General features: G+C 43.0%; 1 protein-coding gene across 4 annotated transcripts in view; it reads right to left on the reverse strand.

Moving 5' to 3' along the window:
- MSRA (methionine sulfoxide reductase A) overlaps window positions 1-25,462 on the reverse strand; it is a 459,672-nt gene that overhangs the window by 362,277 nt on the left and 71,933 nt on the right. The window contains exon 1 of one of the 4 annotated variants that reach the window (XM_075341259.1): window positions 6,806-7,929. The exons of the other annotated variants lie outside the window; for them this stretch is intronic. The gene's annotated coding sequence lies outside the window, so the exon portion shown is untranslated. Of the gene's footprint in view, window positions 1-6,805; window positions 7,930-25,462 lie in introns of those variants that run through there. 4 annotated transcript variants of the gene reach the window in all.

The raw sequence follows: 25,462 nt of genomic DNA on the forward strand, positions 1-25,462 counted from the left end.
ACTATGACAAAGCAACCATAGGAAATGGGAGCAGAGCACCCGAGCATGGTAGTGCCCGCTCATCACTAGTTACTAGTATAAAGCACCTGAGTATGGTAGTGCCCGCTCATCACTAGTTACGAGTACAGAGCACCTGAGCATGGTAGTGCCCGCTCATCACTAGTTACGAGTACAGAGCACCTGAGCATGGTAGTGCCCGCTCATCACTAGTTACGAGTACAGAGCACCTGAGCATGGTAGTGCCCACTCATCACTAGTTACGAGTACTGAGCACCCGAGCATGGTAGTGCCCGCTCATCACTAGTTACGAGTACTGAGCACCTGAGCATGGTAGTGCCCGCTCATCACTAGTTACGAGTACAGAGCACCCGAGCATGGCAGTGCCCGCTCATCACTAGTTACGAGTACAGAGCACCTGAGCATGGTAGTGCCCGCTCATCACTACTTACGAGTACAGAGGATCCGAGCATGGTAGTGCCCACTCATCACTACTTACGAGTACAGAGGATCCGAGCATGGTAGTGCCCGCTCATCACTAGTTACGAGTACTGAGCACCCGAGCATGGTAGTGCCCTCTCATCACTAGTTACGAGTACTGAGCACCTGAGCATGGTAGTGCCCGCTCATCACTAGTTACGAGTACAGAGCACCCGAGCATGGCAGTGCCCGCTCATCACTAGTTACGAGTACAGAGCACCTGAGCATGGTAGTGCCCGCTCATCACTACTTACGACTACAGAGGATCCGAGCATGGTAGTGCCCACTCATCACTAGTTACGTGTACTGAGCACCCAAGCATGGTAGTGCCCGCTCATCACTAGTTACGAGTACTGAGCACCCGAGCATGGTAGTGCCCTCTCATCACTAGTTACGAGTACTGAGCACCCGAGCATGGTAGTGCCCGCTCATCACTAGTTACGAGTACAGAGGATCAGAGCATGGTAGTGCCCACTCATCACTAGTTACGTGTACTGAGCACCCGAGCATGGTAGTGCCCACTCATCACTAGTTACGAGTACTGAGCACCCGAGCATGGTAGTGCCCACTCATCACTAGTTACGTGTACTGAGCACCCGAGCATGGTAGTGCCCACTCATCACTAGTTACGAGTTCTGAGCACCCGAGCATGGTAGTGCTCGCTCATCACTAGTTACTAGTACCAAGCACCTGAGCATGGTACTGCCCGCTCATCACTAGTGATTAGCAGTGTCTGGGAAAGAAGGGTGAAAGCCCACATCCCCAGAAAAGATTTTGAAGACATGCCCCCAAAAGCAACAAATGTGGGTATCTCTGTAATGGGGTGATACAAACCAAAATGGAGAAGAGTGGCTGAATCAAAGGAGCTAAAAGATTATTACAAGGTATTTAACAACATTTTTAGAACAAGTGACAAATTCTTTATAAATAGATATGACTTCACCAACCAAATCAGCCATTTGCCGAATATGACGAAAATTGGACCCACGACAATTATCCGATTGTTGTAGGTCCCTCTCTCAGCACCCCTTACATACAGCTGCTTTTGCAAAGTGTTCCAAGAATAGAACCCGGAATGATGTGATGGTCGCAAGCTACAAGGGGTGTCTTGGATGGGACAACACTTTTGATGGCGGGCTATACTTGGAGCAAATCTTGTGTACAACTAATTTTAACAAACAGCGTTATTTCAGCGTGGGTATTTTATAAAGTCCTTGAAAAGTATCCCAGCTTTTATTTTCATGTGAGCTAGACTTGGGTTTGCTCTACTTTCAAATGGTTATCTCTTTGGATGCCTCCAGTTCCCGACACACAGTTACTTGGAGAAGTGAGCACCATGTTTGTAATTTTTCTTGGCCAAATATTGGCGACATTTATTCCCAGTATACCCAGTATCTTGTAGTCCACCCATCCTGAAATTCACCTCACACTGCTTAGTATAATTTTGGCTACAATGGTTTGACCACATTATAGTTGAGATGCCCGATTCCTCATCTGGATTGCTTTTCTTCTCTACTTTCTGACCTTATTAATTCAATTCATGCTTTAATTTGTGCACCCTTACACTCTGTTCGGCTATGCTACCTCCCCCCGTTTCTGATCCAAGATATGTTTCAACTGCCTTAAATGCTGCTCTGAACTGATTATACCGGTTGTTATCGTTTACGGTTGTTGACTACTTTGACTTCTACGCAAGTTTCAAAGAACCTCCATGGATTTGGAAAAAAGATAAGTCAAGAGAAATGTGAAATTAATTTTTTGTAATGTGGAATCAGATATTAAATGATCATTGTACTCACGATACTAAACCATCGCTTCATGTAGACATTTCCATCTTTTACCCTTGATGTGTCAATTAGTGATGGGCAAGCATGGAGGTTCTTCGAAACTAGGATGGAAGTCTAAGTAGTCTACATTAGTAAAGCCCTTGATGTGTCAATTAGTGATGGGCAAGCATGGAGGTTCTTCGAAACTAGGATGGAAGTCTAAGTAGTCTACATTAGTAAAGCCCTTGATGTGTCAATTAGTGATGGGCAAGCATGGAGGTTCTTCGAAACTAGGATGGAAGTCTAAGTAGTCTACATTAGTAAAGCCCTTGATGTGTCAATTAGTGATGGGCAAGCATGGAGGTTCTTCGAAACTAGGATGGAAGTCTAAGTAGTCTACAATAGTAAAGGACACCAATTGGTAAAATCAGTTCAAAGCATTGGTTTACAGATATTGTGGTCCTCAGGGGTGGAGGCAGATGACTTGCATAATACATCAAAGATTAAGTAAAACTTGTGGCTTGTACATCATGACATGATGCAGCAATTTAGTATTGCCTAGGCTTTTATGGCCTTTTTCAAGGTCATGTAATTGTGACTATAGATGGGCGAGCACTAAAATGCTCGAGTGCTGATTACTCAAATCAGGAGGGTCAGACGATCAGGCCTGCTCGACTCAAGTAACAAGTATAATGGAAGTCGATGGGGAACTTGAGCATTTTTCTGGCAGACCCCGTTAAAAGTCAGGGGAGGCCGGAAAAATGCATGGGGAAGACGTAAGACAACATAAACATCTCTGCCTCCAATGTCGCGGATGGGAAGTAAAACATGAAATATTTTAAAATAAAATAAAAAAAAAAAAAAAGGCATGGGGTCCACCCTCTCCATTTTTGATAACCAGCCAAGGTAAAGCTGACTTGTCTGTTTACCTTGGCTGGTTATCAAAAATAGAGGGGACCTTGAGTAATTTTTTAAAATGATCTATTTTTAAACAAATAATTAAAAAAAAACAGGGTGGGGTCCCTTCATTTTTGATAACCAGCTAAGGTAAAGCAGACAGCTGCGGGCTGGTGTTATCAGGTGGGAAAGCCTATGGTTATTGGGCCCTTCTCAGCCTAAAAATACAAGCCCGCAGCCACCCCAGAATTGGCAGGTTAAATAGGTGTACATTATAGTCACAAGAGTTGGAGTCCTGAAAAGTCCCATGTATTACATTGGAGCTTTGTGGGAACATTTTTTTTTATAAATTTACGAACAAGGGAAAGTGTGAGGAACACTTTGTTCAAATAAACTATTTTTTTTCCTGTGTGTTTCTTTTTACTTTACACTTACCGGGTTAGTAATGGTGGGTGTCTGATAGACGCCTTTCCATTACTAACCCCTAGGATTGAAGCCAGCTGACATTTCACAGCTGACATCAACCCCATTAACCTATTACCAATGCACCAGAGCAGTTGAGAAAAGCCGGGCAAAGCGCCAGAATTGGTGCCTCTAATGTGAGGCGCCAATTCTGGGGTGGAGGTGAGATAGTATTTTTAGGCTGGCAAGGGCTCAATAACCATGTAGCATCCCAGCCTGATAATACCAGCCCACAGCGGTCTGCTTTACCTTGGCTGGTTATCAAAAATGGGGGGGCCCCATACTATTGTTTTTAATTATTATTTAATTTTTTTTTTTTACTTCCCAGCAGCGACCTTGAAATCAGAGATGCATCCAGGCATCTTCTCCATACATTTTTCCAACCTCCCCTGCCCTCTAGAGGGGTCTGCCAAAACAATAGCTTGACTTCCCGTATAGTTATTAAACGAATTGAGTGCATCCGAGTGTCGAACCGGCTCGATTCGAGTAATGAGCACTCAAGCATTTTTTAGTTTGCCCATCACTAATCACCATTACATAACCTCGAAAAAGCCCATGGAAGCCTAGGCCCTACTTAACTGCTGCATCATATCACGATATATAAGCCAAATATTTTAAACATTGATGTATTTTGCAAGTCATCTCCCTCCACCCCTGAGGACCATGATATCTGTAAAACCAATGCTTTGAACTGAATATACCAATTGGTTTCCTTTACTATTGTAGACTAGTATGACTTCCATCCTGGTTTTAAAGAACCTCCATGGATTTGGGGAAAAAAAAAGATACACTAAATGAAATATTTAATTCATTTTAACCCTTTCGATATCATAGAATAAGACTAATAAAAGTCTTACAATGATACACTTCTCCACTAAATAAATTAATAGCGTGGTGTAAACATTTCATTCTTCTACCCTTGATGTGTCGGTATTGTATGACCTTGAGGCCATGCGCACTAAACTGATGCATGGCCTCAAGCCAAAAGTTTTATTTAAACTTTTATGCCAGTGCAGGGTATTTAGTAAGTTGTCATTTCCCACCCCTGAGGACCAAGATGTCTGAAAATCAATGGTGTACAGCCCAATGTTACACAGCCACGTCTTCCAACTTTGTAGTCGGCATTGAAGCAACACATGGAGTCTTGGTTCAATAGATCTGGTCTTGGGGAGAGCTCAGAAGTACCAACTAGTACGGTTATGATTAGGTCACATGAAAAGAACCAAAAAGTTCTCAAATGAAAGACTGAAGTACAGTACTAAACTTATTTTCTCACGACAGTTCTACAGTCCAAATCCCAAGGAACAAGGTTACGTCAACTCTGCCCAAAATTGGATCTTCATGGGCATACATGTTCTCAATTTGGGCTACTATGATTGGGTTGTATACTCCTTCCTGTCTCACTGGCGTCATTAATTCTCAAATTACCCATAGTCTAGATTATGGTTTAGCTACCAAAAAAAAAAACCCAAAGTCTCCTTCCTTCCCATGATACTTAATATTATTCTAAGCATTACTTGAAGAGTATAAAATAGATTTATAGCTACAGAGAGAGTGAAGAGCTAGTGGCAGCACCCAGGCCTTGATTTCTGAGGGGCCAAAAGATCCTCCAGTTTTAAAACTTTTTTAGAAATTCATTTTACACAGTATTACAAACGGTTGGAAAGAGTTTTTAGGCCACACATCACCCTGCTTGTAGGTTAGAACGCATATGGGCCTGACCGGTTCCCTTTAAAGACTACATTTTATACATGGCACACATTAGGCTCGCCAAGGATCTTCACCTTACTCCACTATAACACCAAACTAAATTTTGTGATTTCCTTATCTGCTATTGATTTTGACTTAGCAAAAGTTTAATTCTCTGGAGAAAGAAAAAGAAAAAAAAAAAAGTTTCTTGCTTCTAAAAAAATAAAATGTTTTTGCAAAACAGAAAAATTTGGAAATCAACCATGAACGTGACCTCTCGGAAGCAAACAGTCCATATTCTACTTTTCGGAAAAGTATTAGAAGTGATATATTTACTAATTGTCATACTCAACACAATTTTGGCACCCAAATTTGCAGAGACCCCATCCCCTTAAGTGTTGCTAAAAACTGAAGACGGAACGGTTGAATAATACCGGAGATCGAAGACGGGACGGTAGAATAATACTGGAAATTGAAGACGGAACGGTAGAATAATACCAGAGATTGAAGACGGAACGGCAGAATAATACCGGAGATTGAAGACGGAACGGTAGAATAATACCGGAGATTGAAGACGGAACGGTAGAATAATACCGAAGATTGAAGACGGAACGGTAGAATAGTACCGGGGATTGAAGACGGAACGGTAGAATAATACCGAAGATTGAAGACGGAACGGTAGAATAGTACCGGGGATTAAAGACTGAACGGTAGAATAATACCGGACATTGAAGACGGAACGGTAGAATAATACCGGAGATTGAAGACGGAACGGTAGAATAATACCGGACATTGAAGACGGAATGGTAGAATAATATCGGAGATTGAAGACGGAACGGTAGAATAATACCGGAGACTGAAGAAGGAACGGTAGAATAATACCGGTGATTGAAGACGGAACGGTAAAATAATACCGGAGACTGAAGACGGAACGGTAGAATAATACCGGTGATTGAAGACGGAACGGTAGAATAATACCGGAGACTGAAGACGGAACGGTAGAATAATACCGGAGACTGAAGACGGAATGGTAGAATAATACCGGTGATTGAAGACGGAACGGTAAAATAATACCGGACATTGAAGACGAAACGGTAGAGTAACACTGGAGATTGAAGACTGAACGGTAGAATAATACCGGAGATTCAAGACGGAACGGTAGAATAATACCGGACATTGAAGCCGGAGCGGTAGAATAATATTGGAGATTGATTATTGCTTCTACATTTCATAATGTAAATTTTCATTTTCCAAAAACATTAAAAATGGATTCCCCTTAAATAATGCTCACTGGACACCAGATGAGGCCCAAACGAACATTTCTTTACTCATCCGAAACACTGATGACAGCAGATACAATAATGGGACAGACAACATTTTTGGAATCAACTTGTCCACTCACAATCGGCACAAACGGACTCTTTTCGAGTGACCATTTACATGGGGAATTAAGGTTGTGACATACAAAAACAAGCTGCAATCACAGACAAAACTAGAAAATAGAAAATGCTCACAGTTCTCGTTTGCCCTTCAGTTGTCTGCACGGCTGGTCGCCTCCTTTTTTTGGCTAGTTCTTCACTCCAGACAGTAATAAAGGAGTTGAGGAGCAAAAAAAAAAAAAGAAAAAAAAAAAATACAGAACGCTGCACCAGCAGAAAAAAAGAAAACTGTTGCTTTTGCATCAAAATAAAGATGCAAAAACATTTTTACAAATTTTTTTTTAAAAAAAGTTTTATGGCATTTCTTTTCTTAGAGCCGGCCTTCTAAGGAATCCAAAAATATCCATCTTCACTTAGAAAAAATAAAATTACCCAAAAAAAAAATTATCCGAGCGAGCACTTGTGCAACAAAACAAATCCAAGCGCCTGGGCGCGATGCCACAACCAGGTAATTAGGAAGTTTCCTTTTTTTTTTTTTCTTGGGAGGGGGATAAGTTTGTAAAACGCAGACGTTGGTCATAGTTTCCGCCAATCTGAAAAGATTCATAAAACAAAATCAGAATCCAAGTTTGCAGACCCCCAAAAAAAAGAATGGGGGGGGGAAAAAAAAGTGCAGAATTTTCCTTTTTAGCCCGGAATGGATTTCTTTCCTGAAGCTGAAGTCGAAAAGGCAGACAAAAGAAACTGATTTGACCGAGCTCTGCCAAGTCTTGCCTTTTTTTTTTTTTTTCTTTTTTTTACCCCCCCCTTTTTTTTCTGTACTGTCTTTCCTCGCTCCCAGCATGGCAATCATCCCAATTCCAAGCAGTCTTGGCGAGGCTCCAGCCTGTGCCAGTCTGTTTGAGTCCTTCATCCCAAAAGATGCCCTTTGCGGATCAGTTCATATATTAAAAGAGGGCGAGGGAGAAAAAGGAAGAAAAAAAAAAAAAAATAACACAATGGAGGAAGGAAAAAGAAAAAATACCAATAATGAAACAGAGACGCCAAGTAGGAAATGAGACCCGATTACCAAACCTTGTATTGACAAACCTCTCCTCAGCCAAAAAAACACCTGGTTCTCGTCGAAACGACTCGGATGTGTGACAGCGGCCAAATACCATTTTTTTTAATAAGCGCTTGGTGTGTTGTTTGGAGCCATTTGTTATTCAGTGATAAGAAATCTGTTCTGTGTCTGGAAATGTCCGCATGCGACAGAACCTGCTGCTAAGCCAAAAAATCTTTTAGGGGAGGAGGAGAAGAGAGACAGGGAGAGGGGTGTGTGTGTGATCAACTTTAACAAGTGCCATATACTTCACTGAATCTTCCGTGGATGTGGGGTCTGCACAGAATCATGGGAGCAAAATATCTGATGGTTGATGGGGGTAGCTTTAATTATTTTATTTTTAATTTTTTCCAAAGCTTTATCAGTAGCTTATGTCATAGATTGGAGGACTACTCTCCATCATATGTTTTCTGAAAAGGGTGGTCCTTAAAAAGCAGAGTTGGATAATTGTCTATACCCCAATGTCATTTTTTTATGTACAAAAAGTTAAGTAAAACATTTTCAGCTACCACTTAATTGGTACTTCGTACCACTACTACACTAGTACAGTACTGAGAGAATTAGTAATGAGTGGGCACTACCATGCTCAGGTGCTCAGTACTGGTAACTAGTGATGAGCGGGCACTACCATGCTCGGGTGCTCGGTACTAGTAACTAGTGATGAGCGGGCACTACCATGCTCAGGTGCTCAGTACTCGTAACTAGTGATGAGTGGGCACTACCATGCTCAGGTGCTCAGTACTGGTAACTAGTGATGAGCGAGCACTACCATGCTCAGGTGCTCAGTACTGGTAACTAGTGATGAGCGGACACTACCATGCTCAGGTGCTTAGTACTCGTAACTAGTGATGAGTGGGCACTACCATGCTCAGGTGCTCAGTACTGGTAACTAGTGATGAGCGGGCACTACCATGCTCAGGTGCTCAGTACTGGTAACTAGTGATGAGCGGGCACTACCATGCTCAGGTGCTCAGTACTGGTAACTAGTGATGAGCGGACACTACCATGCTCGGGTGCTCAATACTAGTAACTAGTGATGAGCGGGCACTACCATGCTCAGGTGCTCAGTACTCGTAACTAGTGATGAGTGAGCAATACCATGCTCGGGTGCTCAGTACTGGTAACTAGTGATGAGCGGGCACTACCATGCTCAGGTGCTCAGTACTGGTAACTCGTGATGAGCGGGCACTACCATGCTCAGGTGCTCAGTACTGGTAACTAGTGATGAGCGAGCACTACCATGCTCAGGTGCTCAGTACTGGTAACTAGTGATGAGCGGGCACTACCATGCTCAGGTGCTCAGTACTCGTAACTAGTGATGAGCGGGCACTACCATGCTCGGGTGCTCAGTACTTGTAACTAGTGATGAGCGGGCACTACCATGCTCGGGTGCTCAGTACTCGTAACTAGTGATGAGCGGGCACTACCATGCTCAGGTGCTCAGTACTCGTAACTAGTGATGAGCGGACACTACCATGCTCAGGTGCTCTGTACTGGTAACTAGTGATGAGCGGACACTACCATGCTCAGGTGCTCAGTACTCGTAACTAGTGATGAGCGGGCACTACCATGCTCGTGTGCTCAGTACTCGTAACTAGTGATGAGCGGGCACTACCATGCTCAGGTGCTCAGTACTGGTAACTAGTGATGAGCGGTCACTACCATGCTCAGGTGCTCAGTACTCGTAACTAGTGATGAGCGAGAATTACCATGCTCGGGTGCTCCGTACTGGTAACTAGTGATGAGCGGGCACTACCATGCTCGGGTGCTCGGTACTGGTAACTAGTGATGAACGGGCACTACCATGCTCGGGTGCTCGGTACTGGTAACTAGTGATGAACGGGCACTACCATGCTCACGTGCTCAGTACTCGTAACTAGTGATGAGTGAGCACTACCATGCTCACGTGCTCAGTACTCGTAACTAGTGATGAGCGAGCACTACCATGCTCGGTACTCGTAACTAGTGATTACTATTAGTAATGCTATATCATTGGGCCATCTGTTTAATGCAGAGACTAGATTGAGATTAAAGTACAAACATCTGGCACTGCTCACTATTCACACTCTTTACAGCAAGGCGGTAACCATATACGACATTATATATTTGGTACAATATCGCTCAGATAATGCCCACCAAAGAAGAAGTCCACTTAAGTTGAAGGTAGAGGAAACAAGGCCCTCATCATTGGCTAGTAGTCGTTTCAAGTGAGAGGCATGCTTCCTCTGACCCACCAGATAGCTCAGATGAAGTGTGACCTTAATGCGAAACGGCTGTTGGACAATTCCCGATGATTGCTGGAACCGCAGTAAAATAAAACTTTTCAATGGCTAGCGGTGTGAAACAGGACTGGCCCTCCGGAAGGAAAGATGATGTTTATAGCTCCTTTTTAGTTCTAATAGACGGGAGTCCCAAGCAGAAAATCTTATCCGATATCTGCAGGACTCTGAGCTGGCACATCTACTGTACGTCAAGAATGAAGCTCCGTCTCAGAAAGCTGTAAAAAGAGAGGTGGCCATGCATGCTGGCTTCCACAATTCCACAGTGTAGGCACAAGACTTAGGGCGGCTTTGCACGTTGCGACATCGCAAGCCGATGCTGCGATGTCGCACGCGATGGTCCCCGCCCCCGTTGCAGGTACGATATCTTGTGATAGCTGCCATAGCGAACATTATCGCTACGCAAGCTTCACATGCACTCACCTGCCCTGCGACCGTCGCTCTGGCCGGTGACCCGCCTCCTTCCTAAGGGGGCGGGTCGTGCTGCGTCATAGCGACGTCACACGGCAGGCGGCCAATAGCGGCGGAGGGGCGGAGATGAGCAGGATGTAAACATCCCACCCACCTCCTTCCTTCCGCATATCCGACGGAAGTCGCGGTGACGCCGGTAGGAGGCGAGGAACAACATCGGACCGTCGCGTCAGCGTAATTATGGATTACGCCGACGCTGCACCGATGATACGATTACGACGATTTTGCGCTCGTTAATCGTATCATCTAGGCTTTACACACTACGATGTCGCATGCGATGCCGGATGTGCGTCATTTTCAATTTGACCCCACCGACATCGCACCTGCGATGTCGTAGTGTGCAAAGCCCGCCTTACACCTTTACAAGCTCTACCAGAGTTTTATGGACTAAGTTTTTGTTCAGGAGAATCATTGAGACTCTGTGTGACCCTACATTATGGCATGATGCAGGCACGATGTTGTGGAAGTCTATCAGGATCATGAGAGGAACCAGTGATACCAGCCGGAAGTAGAAGGTTCATAGCGGTCTAAGCTGGTAGCTACGGTCAACTGACATGGCACTGGACGAAGGTCTTGCCAATCATTTTGCTCAACTCTAGCAAGCCACTATCTCTGTGTCCCCCATAAATATTAAAAGATTCCTACATTTGGATCTTTTTGGAACTTAAAAAAATATATACAAGTTAGTGGTGGCAGTCTACGATGGTGGCACTGTCCACTATACTGTAAGGTAGCATGAGTTTCACCTTAATGACATTTTCTCCCTTCTGAGGGGTTATCATTAGGAGAAGGGGATAGCCCATCTTCTGATAGATGCCGGTTTCTAGACTCCTATCAGGTATCTTCTGATTGGAGTCTAGAGTCCTGCATCTATCAGGTATTTATGGTATATACTTTTGTAGTAATAGCTAGGTAACCCAGCAAAATTAACACGCCTAAAATATAACTTTTAATATGGTATGCATAAAAGGACTAACAACACTTAAGGTGCAAAATGCACATAAAAATTGTCACTACCTGTGATGTCCTGTAATTGTGTTGGTAGGAATATTCTCTCACAGGAGGACAATATTAAAAGACAGCAGCAAACAGACCCTAATCCCAATGAGCTGGATAGCAGCATGTGTTTATGCCAGGTGTCGGGACCCCGTGGCTGATTTGCCGGTCCTATGAAGGACACTTAACAAGTTTGGATCTGTGTATGGACCTTTTGGCGGATATGCCGGTTCTATGTATGACACGGAATACTCTATGTGGATTTGTTACTCCACTCTCCTGAGGATATATGATGAAACGCGTTGAGAGAGAGAAATCCCTTCCATATGTTTACCGGAGCTGATTATAAGTGGATCCTTTGAATACCTGGTGGAACCAGGGGATCGCTTTTAGCCTTTGGCTAGCTCCATCATCTGATCATTGGGGAGGAACGTTCGTCCATAAGTAACCAGAAGACTGGTGAGATTGTTCCTCTTTCATTCCCTATCCAGCTCATTGGGATTAGGGTCTGTTTGCTGCTGTCTTTTAATATTGTCCTCCTGTGAGAGAATATTCCTACCAACACAATTACAGGACATCACAGGTAGTGACAATTTTTATGTGCATTTTGCACCTTAAGTGTTGTTAGTCCTTTTATGCATACCATATTAAAAGTTATATTTTAGGCGTGTTAATTTTGCTGGGTTACCTAGCTATTACTACTTTCACCTACGGTATATCCCTATCCAGTTGCTATATTTGTTGGTATATACTTTTGGCACTATTCCATAGCCTGGATATGAATATTATAGAGAGTTGTCCTACACTCTACTCTTTCCTCTTTTTAGCTAGAAATTTGACTGTAGCAGACCCAAATTAAACACCTAGTCCCAAAAAGTCGGGACGTTGTGTAAAGAAAAAAAAGAATGCAATGGTTTTGAAAATTACCATATGTTATTCACAACAGAACATGAAACAGAGCAGAAGTTGAACGTTGGTCATTTTTCTGTTTCATTTGAAAACAAAATTAGAAATTGATGGCAGAAACAAAATCTCAAAAAAAGTTGGAACAAGGTTAACAAAAGGCTGGAAAAGTAAGTTGTATTACTCAAAAACAGCTAAAGGGTAATGTTTCACCTAAGACGCATGTCTGTGTATAATAAGAGCGTGTTCGAGAGGCAGAGTCTCTCAGAAGCAAAGATGGTCAGAGGTTCATCATCACCATCATCAAACAACTGCGTCTAAAAATTGTGGAACAATTTCTGAAAAATGTTCTTTAAGGTAAAACTGGAAAGACATTGCACATTCGCTATCTACCCGTCTACAGCACATATCATCAAAAGATTCAGGGATTCTGGAAAAATTCATACGCACAAGGAATATCCAATCTGACATGGCTTGGGTCTCCGCCTGAAACAGTAGATATATATGGCCTTGAGGAGGACTGAACCCACAAGTAGATCGATAAGACAATCACATGTGAAGACTTTGAAATTCTGGGGAAGAAAATTAAGGAACGGAACGTACAGGTTGTTTTCTCATCAATCCTCCCAGTCGATGGCCATGGTGTCAGAAGATGGAATAGGATACTAGATTTGAACAACTGGCTACGACGATGGTGCAGGCAGCAAGGATTTGGATTCTTGGACCATGGAGTGAATTACCTCTACGATGGACTTCTCGCAAGAGACGGGATACACCTCACAAAACCTGGGAAACACACGTTCGCCAGAAGGCTTGCCACACTCATCAGGAGGGCTTTAAACTAGAAGAAGAGGGGATGGGAGAAAAAACAGCAGACAAGAACATGTAGCAGAAGGACAAACTAATCAAGGATACTAGATGCCGTAAAGAGGACCCAAGACAGGGTAATCAGAAGGAAGCTAAGAAAAGGGGAGCAAAACTTCTTTCCTGCATGCTGACCAATGCAAGAAGCCTGACCAATAAGATGGAGGAACTGGAGCTGGTAATGTATGAGGAGAAATACGACATAGTAGGAATAACTGAGACATGGTTAGATGACAGTTATGACTGGGCGGCTAACCTGCAAGGATATGAATTGTTTAGGAGGGATCGTAAAAAAAGGAAAGGGGGTGGAGTCTGTCTATATATAAAGTCCAGTTTAAAGCCCAGACTAAGAGAAGATATTCAAGAGGGAAATGAAGAGGTGGAGTCTCTATGGGTGGATATACAAGGAGGGAAAACTAATAAAATCCTCATAGGGGTTTGTTATAAGCCACCAAATATAACAGAAACCACTGAAAATGTATTATTGAAACAAATAGACAAAGCAGCAAATCACAATGAGGTGATTATTATGGGGGACTTCAATTACCCCGATATAGACTGGGAAACTGAAATCTGCGTATCTCAGAAAGGAAACCGGCTTCTGTCAGTAACTAAGGATAATTATCTGTCCCAACTTGTGCCGGGCCCAACTAGAGGGGCAGCCCTTCTGGACTTAATTTTAAGCAACAGGCCAGATAGAATAACAGACGTACGAGTGGATGGGCACCTCTGGAATAGTGACCACAATATAATACAATTCCACTTGTCCTTTAGTAAGGTGCCTTGGAGGGGGGTTACAAAAACGCTGAATTTCAGGAAAGCAAAGTTTGATCAACTTAGAGAAGACCTTCGCCAAATTGATTGGGACAATGTCCTCAAAAATGGGAGCACAGAAAATAAGTGGGACATGTTTAAATCGGTATTAAACACCCACTGCGAGCTAGCCATACCATACAGAAATAAAAGGGCTAGGAACAGGAGAAAACCAATGTGGCTAAATAAGGATGTAAAAGGGGCAATGAATAATAAGAAAAAGGCATTTAAAAAGCTAAAACAAGAAGGCAGCGAAGAAGCATTAAAAATATATAGAGAAAAAAATAAAATGTGTAAAAAACAAATATATTTAGCAAAAGTAGAAACTGAGACTCATTGCTAAGGAAAGCAAAGCAAATCCCAAACTATTCTTTAATTATATAAACAGAAAAAAGATTAAAATTGATGGTGTTGGCCCTTTAAAGAATAATGAGGGTAAAATCATAGAAAGCGATGTGGGAAAAGCAAATGTTTTAAATACTTTTTTCTCAACTGTGTTCACACAGGAAAAGCATATGCCACGGGAAATGCAGAGTGATCATGTAAACGCTTCATTAAGTATGACCTGCCTAACCCAGGAAGAAGTGCAGAACCGACTTAGTAACATTAAAATTGACAAATCACCAGGCCCTGATGGCATTCACCCTCGGGTATTAAGGGAGTTAAGTAATGTGATAGACAGGCCTCTATTCCTTTTATTTAAAGACTCTATAGAAACTGGGTCTGTTCCACTGGATTGGCGGCTAGCAAATGTGGTACCAATATTCAAAAAAGGGTGTAAAAGGGAACCTGGAAACTATAGGCCGGTAAGCTTAACATCTGTTGTGGGTAAAATGTTTGAAGGGTTTTTAAGGGATACTATTATGGAATATCTCAATGTTAATAACTGTTTAACTCCATATCAACATGGATTTATGAAGGATCGCTCCTGTCAAACTAACCTGATCAGCTTCTATGAGGATGTAAGCTCTCACATGGACCGAGGAGAATCATTGGATGTCATTTATCTCGACTTCGGTAAAGCATTTGACACTGTCCCACATAAAAGACTGCTAAGTAAAATGAGAAAGCTTGGGCTCGGGGAAAATGTGTGTAGATGGGTAGGTAGCTGGCTTAGTGGTAGAAAACAAAGAGTGGTTATTAATGGTGCATACTCAGATTGGGCCAGGGTTACTAGTGGGGTGCCACAGGGGTCTGTATTGGGCCCCCTACTATTTAATATATTTATTAATGATCTGGTGGATGGTTTACAGAGTAAAATATCAGTATTTGCAGATGATACAAAACTATGTAAGGTAGTTAACACAAAGGAGGACAGTTTGCAACTACAGATGGATTTGAGTAAATTGGAGAATTGGGCTGAAAAATGGCAAATGAGGTTTAACACAGATAAGTGTAAGGTTATGCACATGGGAAGGAGAAACAGATGCTTCGATTACTTACTAAATGGGAAACTGCTGGGGAAATCAGACATGGAAAAAGACTTAGGCATCTTAGTGAATAAGAATCTAAATTGGAGTGCCCAGTGTCAGGCAGCAGCCACCAAAGCAAATAGGGTGATGGGATGCATTAGAAGAGGTCTGGGGGCACGAGATGAAAACATCATTCTCCCTCTGTACAAATCACTAGTCAGACACTTGGAGTATTGTGTGCAATTTTGGGCGCCGGTGCTGAAGAAAGACATTACTGAACTTGAAAGGGTTCAGAGGCGGGCTACTAAAATAATAAATGGAATGGGTGCATTACAATACACGGAAAGGTTATCAAAATTAGGTCTATTTACTCTAGAAAAGAGAAGACTTAGGGGAGACCTAATAAATATGTACAAATATATCAGAGGGCCATATAGAGATCTCTCCCATGATCTGTTTGTACCAAGGACTATGACAAGAACAAGGGGGCATTCTTTTCGATTGGAGGAAAGAAAATTCCTACATCAGCATAGAAGAGGGTTCTTCACGGTAAGAGCAGTGAGGCTCTGGAACTCTCTTCCTGAGGAAGTGGTGATGGCCAACTCACTGAATGAATTTAAGAGAGGAATGGATGCATTTCTTGTTAGCAAAAGTATAGAAGGTTATAAATAGCATAATCTTACAGGTAGATAGAAGAGCGACCAAGATTATTAGAGGAATGGGTGGGGCTGCAACACCAAGACAGGTTATTAAACTTGGGGTTAGTTAGTTAGGAAAAACAAAGGCTTAGGGGGATCTAATCACAATGTATAAATATATGAGGGGACAGTACAGAGACCTTTCCAAAGATCTCTTTACACCTAGGCCTGCGACTGGAACAGGGGGCATCCGCTAAGTCTTGAGGAAAGAATGTTTAATCATAATCACAGATGAGGATTCTTTACTGTACGAGCAGTGAGACTATGGAGCTCTCTGCCGTATGATGTTGTAATGAGGGATTCACTAGTAAAATTTAAGCAGAGCCTGAACGCATTTCTTGAAAAATATAATATTACCAGTTATGTATATTAGATTTTATGACAGGGTGTTGATCCAGGGAACTAGTCTGATTGCCGTATGTGGAGTCAGGAAGGAAATTTTTTCCCCATTGGAGCTTATTTGACACATTGGGGTTTTTTTGCCTTCCTCTGGATCAACATGTTAGGCTACAGGTTGAACTAGATAGACTTAGAGTCTCCCTTCAACCTTAAAAACTATGAAACTATGAAACATGGCCTGTGTAGAGGTAATGTCTCTACCTTCTTATCAAATTCATCTGCAAAAGGCCAATAAGTGGGTGGCAGGCCTGGTAAAATTGACGGCGTGATCAGTGGTCAGGCAGGATGAATAGGAACAAGACATTTCTCGTGGCAAGATTGACGCTAACGGAGCACCTCACCGAATCTCCAGTCCAAGACGGGCTCATGAATTTGAAGCCATGGCAGCCCCAGAAGCAAAGAAAAGGAGAAGCCTGGTAAGCACATAGAAGGCAATCTTCTCCAAGTGCAACATTTCTAACCAGAAGTTCCACCGAATCAGTAAAGAATTGGATGGCCTTGGATAGTGCTTTTGCATCAATGGACGATACCATCAAGGGACTTTGGAGACATTGATCAGGAATCTAATACCAGTCTACCATGGCCTGTTGCACGAAGTTCCCGGCGGAACCACAATCCAGATAGGCTGACTCTGAATTGGGTGTTGCCACAGGTAACTGACACTGACAAAGTCAGTGGTGGAGAGGAGTCCTTCTTGCCCAGGGTAGCCTTTCCAGCACACCTTAGGCTCGGGAGTTTGTTGGCCCCTCAGGGCAGGAGCAGATAAGATATTCCAAAGTACCCCAGTAGTAGTACCATCGATTGGCACAACGTTATTCCTGCCGTTGCTCAGCCAGCTTAACACGATCAACCTGCATAGGTTCAGGAGTGACTGCAGACACCAAAGGCTCGAGAATTAGCGGTCTCTGGATAGATTGAGCCAAGTGCATAGATTATTTTTTCCTCACGGATCACCTCTATGGAGCATTCCTGAAACCTGAGGTCGATCCGCATAAGAGGGAAACAAGGTCATCGAGGAAGCAGGGGAGGTGATACGGACTGGCTCATCACAAACCGTGTGGAACGCCCTCAAGAAGGCTTGCAAGTCTGAAGTTATGGTGTCCCACATTCCCATAAGAGGTTGAGCCATGTGGGGGCCTTTCCTCCTAGGTAAGTCATAAAGAATGCCACTTTGACCTGGTCTGAAGGAAATTGGTAAGCCAGTGGTTCAAAGTGCAGCGTGCAGTGGTTGATGAACCCACGACATTGCTTAGGGTCACCGGCAAACTGCAGTGGGCCAGAAAGACGGGGACCAGTGCTTGGGTAGTGAGCTGTGCAGGAACTACAGCCTGAACAGATGCATGTGAGCCAGCCAGTGCCAGTGCGTTTAAGTGGGCATTAACTGGCAGGTTATTACCGGATACAACTCCGAAGGTGTAAGGGAGTTGGATCAACGGGGTCCATCGCCTGAGAAAACGGTCATGCTGGTGGGTGTGAACCCACTGTGCCATGAGACCAGGCTTACCTTGAATGGGCGTGACGAAGTGACTACCTGGTTCTTCACTAGAGCCACTGATGGTGCAGTTAGGCTTGTGTTGCAAGTAGACACCAGGTACCACTTCAGTAAATCCCCGCTTCTGCAACAGTTGACCCTAGGGATCAACAATGCAGGTTCAGACTGTGTATCAAACAGGACGGTTAAAGCACATAGGATGACTGGTACAGAGAACAGGAACAAGGTAACAGGCTCGCAAGACTGGTTCAGATCCTGGATCACGGGTTTGTGTTCACAGGACAATTGGTGGTTCAGGATCACGGGTTTGGTTTCTCAGGACATGTGCAGGACAACGGGGACCTGACAACTAGCAATATATAAAAGGAAAGTTGATTAAACACATTGCTCAGGCACCTTCCCAAGGGGGAGGATGCCTTAATTACCTAATGCCTTTCAGCCATAGACTGGAGGCACTTCTAGATTAAGCACGCTGCCTCTAAGTGACGCTTTTGTGTCCAAAGCGCGCTCCCAGGAGGCTCTGGAACCTGGAAGCCACAGCGGGGGACACAGGAGAGAGCTGTGTCGGCGGAACAGAAATGTTCTTATACTTTTCAATAAGTGATAGGTCCTCTTTAAACAGCACTTTAATTTAATTGTAGAGGATTAAATTTGGAATGAATTTTACCAAGCTTCAATGGAAATATGAAAATGATCTGCATCCGGGCCGCGAAAACAGAAGAAAATGCCAAATAATACTTTACACATTTGGCGAAGAAGAGGAAGATTGATGTAATCTACATGCAAATGATATTCGCGAAGACTTTCCCTTGGAGACAAAAAAAATTGTCATCTTACAGGAGCGGAGGGAGAAAAGACGAACCGCGTGATCCGTCGTCTTCCCGTTGTCAGCAAAGCTAAATCTCTTTCAGAGCGGAGCGTTCCTTTATTAAAAGTTGAGTTCTGATCTGTTACCTGGGTGGGATGCCAAGTGCCAACAAAAGCCGAAACAAGCGTCTTCTCCGCCGGTTTCTATTCATCTTGATACACTGCTCCAGGAGCCGAGAAAAAGATAAAAGATTCTCACCCAAAAAGCAATTAAAGCAACAGAAAATCAATTAATTGAAATACAATACCTTAGGGTCAGCATCCATCAGATTCACGATTAATGCAAATTGGCACGTCACGCCGCGTCAGAGGGAAGGGGGGGGGGGTACGCTGCTTCATGGGTTTTCGATGATGCCATTTTGGAAACTTCTAAGTCATTAGCACGGCGGGGAAATCTAAAAAGTTGTACTTGATTTGACTGTGGAGTTTATTAGGGTCTTAATCAACTTGACAGAAGAGTCCGCAGGTTCCAATCGCCGACGTCGGAGAAGGTTTTCATTTCTCCGGCGAGTTCTTGGCGGCTGACATTTTGAGGTGTAATGGACAAGCGATTTCATTGATCTTTGGGAAAAGGGCAATAAGTAGCACATCGCTGGAGCTCGGTGAAGGAGCTGAACTCTATGTTTAAAGAAAAATTCCAGGCCCTTCCTCCATCGGTCTACCAGTTAACCCCTTAACGACACAGCCAAATATTGTTTTACTGCTTTCGTTTTTTTCTTCTCTTCCTTCCAAGAGTCGACTTTTTTTTGCGTCTACAGAGCCATATGATAGCTTGTTTTGTTTTTTTTTGTTTTTTGAAGAAGCTGCAATTTTGAATGTCATCATTTATCTTACTTTACAATGTGTAGAATGGAAAATAGGTATAAAAAAAACAAACAACCAAAAAAAACATCTGATGCCAGTGTTATTGTGGGTTTTGATTTTATGATGTTCGTTCGGTAGTAAAAATTTACCTGGCAACATATTTCTTCATATGTCACACGAGGTACGGGGAAGTATCAAGAGAACGGCAAAAGGGAAGGAAAACCCTGCATCTAGGGAAGGGGGAGATGGTGACCCCCTGACCAAATCTACTGCTGGTCCCTAGGATCCCTCACCACCCTAGATAGGTTCCTCACCTATACGCCAAGCAGGATACCTGACCCTAGGTATCCCAAGTGCTGGACCCTGGGGTCCCTCACCACCCTCGATAGGTTCAGCACCTATGCGCCGAGCAGGATACCTGACCCTAGGATCCCTCACCACCCTAGATAGGTTCCTCACCTATACGCCAAGCAGGATACCTGACCCTAGGTATCCCTAGTGCTGGACCCTGGGGTCCCTCACCACCCTAGATAGGTTCAGCACCTATGCGCCGAGCCGGATACCTGACCCTAGGTATCCCTAGTGCTGGACCCTGGGGTCCCTCACCACCCTAGATAGGTTCAGCACCTATGTGCCGAGCAGGATACCTGACCCTAGGTATCCCTAGTGCTGGACCCTGGGGTCCCTCACCACCCTAGATAGGTTCAGCACCTATGCGCCGAGCAGGATACCTGACCCTAGGTATCCCTAGTGCTGGACCCTGGGGTCCCTCACCACCCTAGATAGGTTTCGTACCTATGTGCCGAGCAGGATACCTGATCCTAGGTATCCCTACTGCTGGTCCCTAGGGTTCTCACCACCCTAGATAAGTTCAGCACCTATGCGCCGAGCCGGGTACCTGACCCTAGTTATCCCTAGTACTGGTCCCTGGGGTCCCTCACCACCCTAGATAGGTTCCGCACCCATTGCCGAGCAGGATACTTGACCCTTGATATCCCTAGTGCTGGACCCTAAATAGGGAACGGTTTGGATAAGCTCTTCATCAACCCCACTAAACACTAAAGAAATCACAAGGAGGACACATGGGCAGAAAATGCATGAACTACTTCTCTACAGATGACTCAGGTAGAAGTTCAAAAAAGTATTCAGCAACGATACTTGAAAAATTTGAAAAATTTGATATTATCAGTTATGTATATTAGATTTTATGACAGGGTATTGATCCAGAGAACTAGTCTGATTGCCGGATGTGGAGTCAGGAAGGAAATTTTTTCCCCATTGGAGCTGTTTGCCACATTGGGGTTTTTTTTGCCTTCCTCTGGATCAACATGTTAGGCTATGGGTTGAACTAGATGGACTTAGAGTCTCCCTTCAACCTTAAAAACTATGATACTATGATACTATGATACCACAGAGGAGAGCAAGCCACCTGCTTGTACTCAGAGCTTGTATGAACTGAATATCACCAGAACCAGGCCAGCAGCCGAATGGAAGGAGAGTTCCGTTGGGTCCAAAAGGTGAGGAGATTGACTATTTAACTGTTTATTTTCTCTACTCTGTATACTCTAGTTTCCCTTATCCTAATACCTCCCCTTTCTCTTCTGTACCCTATTAAAATTTTGAAAATTTCAATAATAATATTGGAATAAAAGGTAAAGAGATGAAAATCCAGCAGGAAAGCTACCTAATCCAATGAATACTGACAGCAGGAACAATGGAAAGTCAGGAAGCATTCTGCGCAGCCAAACACTGTGACCTTCTATTGCCAGAAACCACATGACTGTCAGTCACCCGTGACATATCAGTTGGTTTCCAGCAATACGAAACTTTTTTTTTATATTCAAGGTTAATAAAAAAAAAAATTTAAGAAATTCTAAAAAAGGAAAAGTAGTTTGTGTCGACGTTTTCTGAGAAGTGTAACTTGTTTATTTTTTGTCAATGGAGTTGTGTGAGAAATAGTTTTTTTTGCATTGTGAGCTGTAGTTTTTAATTGTACCATCTTGAGGTACATACAATTATTTATTCACTTTTTATTGCAATATTTTAGGAGGTATAGAGACCGAAAAATTGCAATCCTGGCAGTGTGATTTTATTTTTTTTTTAATAGGGAACCAGTCAGGTGAAAATTTTCTATTAATCTGCAAATATGGGGTTAGTCTTGATTAGTGATCACGTACTAGCGTTCTCAAACTGCCTAGCGCCCGCACTGAAAGCCCCACTGCCGAGAGGAAATTAAGGCAGCATTTTGCCTTTAGTCATGTGGACGGTGGTGGTTTAGTCATCGTTTGGTGCATAGTGAGGAGTGGAGGCCGTAACCAGGTCCCCGGCACTGAATGACAGCTGGGACTAATGATGAGCCGGTTGTCAATCACTGAAGGGGCGTAGTTACAGCCACCGCTCCTCACTACACACGGAGTGGAACCTGTACCCGCATTGGTACCACCCCTATGACTGAAAGCCCGAGGCAGCCTAGAGGAAAAAAAATAATTTCCTCCCGGCAGTGGGGCTCTCATTGTGTTGGCCACATGGTGTTAGAAAGCCATTAACCTGCAGTTTAACATCATTTTTTTACCTGACAAGTTCCCTTTAAATTAAAGGTGTGTAATGAACTGTAAATAATTTTACATTGTGATAGATCAGACTTACACTTGTGGTGACATCAATTAGGTTTATTGTTTTAATGTTTATTTTTCGTGGAGAAAACGGGAAAATCATCACTTTAAGGAAGGTAGTACTACAGTATCTGTACGTGCATTATTTACAATAAGTGACAAGACAACAGTACTATCTGTATTTATGTCGATTTTATGTGAGACAAGGTGACAGTACTAGTGTGCCTGATAATTTATACTGAGACATGGAGACAGTACTATCTGTACCTACATCACTTATGAGAGACACATATGGGTACAAATAGTACTGCCTATCATTTCTAATGAGACAAGGAGGCAGTACAATCTGTAGCTACATAATTTAGATAGGGAAGCAGTATGATCTGACAACAGCATCTACTGGAAAAAAAACAAGAAGATGTTACTATCTGTGCCTACGTTATTTACAATAATTGACAAAGGCAGTGGTATCTATTCCTACCTAATGTACTGGGAAAGACAGATTGAAAGTACTATCTTCAATGGCATCTACTAGGAGAAAAAAAAAAAGGAGATGTGTGACTGGGTATTTCTCCATATCACACAATCAACAGAGCAAGAGATGAGTGACAATCCAAAGAACATTTATTCCAAGCAAATCAGAGAGTCCATAAAATAATCCACAACACAGAGGGTAAAATAGTCCAGTAATGATATAAATGTCCCAGAGTTGAGTCACACTCCTCCGAAAGTCCTTCATCAGGATATCGGGGTTTCTCACAGTCTCTCTAGGATGTCAGCTTCTCCCTCAGAGGTTCAACCTTGCTTCTTCTCTCTTGTAAGTCTCACCCAGAATAACTGACTAATTCTTCAGGTAAGCAGAGAGTTTAGGTGGATCCCAGGCCCCCCTCCCCCAGACTTAGGGACAGAAATTCTACAGGGGGTGATTACCTACAGACAATACCATGTATACACAAGGAATACAGATTGGACAGTGAACCACGCCTAAAATACGAACCTACACAACATGATAAACAACCCCACATATTCCACCATCACAAGATGGTACTATCTGGGAGTGGTGGGGAGGTAGTACTATCTACCTGGATTTCAACAGTATTTATTTGTAGAGACAAGCCGATGATACCATCTATACCTACATTAATTACAGTTGTGCTCAAATGTTTACATACCCCGGCAGATTTTATGCTTTCTTGGACTTTTTCAGAGAATATGAATATGATTAGTGGTTGCGTGAAGCAATTTATTGTCATCTACTGTGTTTTCTCTTTTTAAATCATAATGACAACCAAAAACATCCAAATGACCCTGATAAAAAAATTCACACACCCTGGTAATTTTGGCCTGATAACATGCACAGAAGTTGACACAAATGAGTTTGAATGGCTAATAAAAGGTGACATCCCCTCACCTGTGACCTTTTTGCTTGTAATCAGTGTGTGTGCATAAAAGCTGAGTGAGCTTCTGGGGTCCAGACAGACTCTCGCACCTTTCATCCAGCCACTGACGGTTCTCGATTGTAAGTCATGGGGAAAGCAAAAAAATTGTCAACGGATCTACGGGAAAAGATAGTTGAACTGTTTAAAACAGGAAAGGGATTAAAAAAAGATATCCAAGGAATTGATAATGCCAGTCAGCAGTGTTCAAACTGTGATTAACAAATGGAAAATCAGGGGCTCTGTAATAACCAAACCATGATCAGGTAGACCAACAAAAATTTCAGCCACAACTGCCAGGAAAAATTTTCAGGATGCAAAGAAAAACCCACAAATAACATCAGCTGAAAAATAGGAGTCACTGAAAACTAGCGGTGTGACTGTTTCAAAATGCCCAATAAGGAGGCACTTGAAGAAAAACGGGCTGCATGGTCGAGTCGCCAGAAGAAAGCCATTACTACTCAAATACCACAAAGTATCTGGTCTACAATACGACAAACAGCACAGAGACAAGCCTCCAAACTTCTGGAACAATATACTGTGGAATGATGAGACCAAAATCAAACTTTTTGGCCACAACCATAAACGTTACGTTTGGAGAGGTTTCAACAAGGCCTATGATGAAAGGAACACCATTCCTACGGTAAAGCAAAGAGGTGGATTGCTGATAATGTGGGGATGTGTGAGCTACAAAAGGTACAGGAAACATAGCCAAAGTTTAAGGAAAGATGAATGCAGCAAGTTATCAGCAAATACTGGAGGCAAATGTGCACTCATAAGCCGAGACGCTGCGCATGAGACATACTTGGAACCAACATGACAACGATCCAAAACACAAGGCCTAGATGACCAGTCATTGGCTACAGCAGAACAAAGTGAAGGTTCTGGAGTAGCCATCTCAGTCTCCTGACCTCAATATCATTGAGCCACTCTGGGGAGAACTCAAGCGTGCAGTTCATGTAAGAAAGCCCAGGAATTTACAGGAACTGGAGGCGCCAAGAAGAATGGGCAGCTTTACCATCTGACCAAGAGGAATGGGCAGCTTTACCATCTGAGAAAATAAAGAGCCTCATCCTCAACTACCACAATAGACTTTAAGCTGTCACTGATGTTAGAGGGGGAAATACACCGGATTAAGAACTGGGGTATGGGAACTTTTGATCAGGGTAATTTGGATGCTTTTGGTTGTCATTATAATTCAAAAAGAGAAAAACACAGAAGTTTGACAATAAATGGCTTCACCCAACCACTAACCATGAGTGGGAAAAAAAAATGTGTTATGATTCATATTCTCTGAAGAAAGGCCAAGAAAGCATAAATCTACCGGGGTATGTAAACTTTTGAGCACAACTGTACAATAAGTGAGAGAGGCAGTAGTGCCTGTGCCTACATTATTTACAGAGTGAAATAGAAGCATAGTAGCATCAGTGTCAATAATTACCAGAAGAGACAGGGAAGCAGTACTATCTGTACATAAATCATTTACAAATCAGTGACAATATGTTGGGCAGCGATTTGAGGGAGATACTTGGAGACACTAGAATCTGTACAGAATATCACTGTGGAGAATGTGGGAGAAACAGGGAGGTAACACTATCTGCAACGACATTATATGGGTTAAATTCACAAGTGGCAGAGTTTATT

Source organism: Anomaloglossus baeobatrachus, chromosome 3, assembly GCF_048569485.1.
Source record: "Anomaloglossus baeobatrachus isolate aAnoBae1 chromosome 3, aAnoBae1.hap1, whole genome shotgun sequence".
NCBI lineage: Eukaryota > Metazoa > Chordata > Amphibia > Anura > Aromobatidae > Anomaloglossus > Anomaloglossus baeobatrachus.